Below are 1,313 nucleotides of genomic sequence, written 5' to 3'. Positions count from 1 at the left end.
GCAGATTTGTATTTTAGCATCTGTCACATGGTATTGTAGTTAATACGACTCTGTCCTTTCCTACTGTATAACAAGTCACCCCAACATAGTGATTTAAAACAGCGACGTATTGTTCTCACAGATCTGTGCATTGTCAATCTAGGGATTCTTCTGCCAGACTCATCTGGGATCACTCATGTGGCTGTAGTCATCTGACAATCCTGCTGTGGTCCCAGATAGCCTCAGTCACATGCCTGGGACATTAGCACTGGCAGGGCATCACTTTCTCCCCGTAAGTCAGACTAGCTTCTTCACAACACAATGCTCTTTAATATTTTTTGCATATGGACTAAAAAAATTTAATTGGAGTATAATTGTTTTACCATGTTGTGTAAATTTCTGCTATACAACAGCATATGCATACATATATCCCCTCCCTCTACAGCCTGCCTCCCACGCCCCATCCCACCCACCTAGGTCATCACGGAGCTGAGCTCCCTGTGCCCTACAGCAGGTTCCCACTAGCTATCTATTTCACACATGTTAGTGTAGGTATCAACGCTACTCTCTCAATTCCTCCCATCCTCTCCTTCCCCTGCTACGTCCAGAAGTCCATTCTCTATGTCTGGGCCTCTATTCCCACAGTGGTCTTTAGATTTCAAATGGACAAACCCCAATATGCAGGCACTCATCAAACGTTCTGCTCGGCTCATGTCTGCTAATGCCCCATTAGCCAAAGCAAGTCGTGTGACCCGATCTAGAGTTGATGGGGTAGGATCCACAAAGGGCATAAATAGGACAAGGTTGATATATCATAAGAATCTACCACGTCTGCCATGAATTTCAGACTTTGAATTACATTCCCATCCCTGAGTACATTCCCATTCCTCAGTACTTGCCTGCCATCCTTAGTTCGTAATTAACACCTTGGCAGTACTCCCTTTAGACAACATTTTGGGTGTTCTAGTGAAATATAACCTGGGCACACATGGTGGAAATATAGTATTGTATTATGGATTTTGTGCCTATTTCTCCTTCGTATTGTAGTTTGAGCATTACATTGACTTTAAGAATACATTAAAACATAGTAGGTTATACTATCTAAGAATTTTCTCAAAGGATAAAGTTACACTATTATTGTTGCTTTTTAGTCACTAAATCGCGTCCAACTCTTATGACTTCATGGACTGTGGCCCGCCAGGCTCCTCTGTCCATGGGATTTCCCAGGCAAGAATACTGGAGTGGGTTGCCATTTTCTTCTCCAGGGCATCAAACCAGCATCTCCTGCATTGGCAGTCCAGTTCTTTACCACTAAGCCACACCTGGGAAGCCCA

Source organism: Ovis aries, chromosome 20 (assembly GCF_016772045.2).
Source record: "Ovis aries strain OAR_USU_Benz2616 breed Rambouillet chromosome 20, ARS-UI_Ramb_v3.0, whole genome shotgun sequence".
In the NCBI taxonomy this organism is placed as follows: domain Eukaryota; kingdom Metazoa; phylum Chordata; class Mammalia; order Artiodactyla; family Bovidae; genus Ovis; species Ovis aries.
This window is presented reverse-complemented; position numbering follows the sequence as displayed.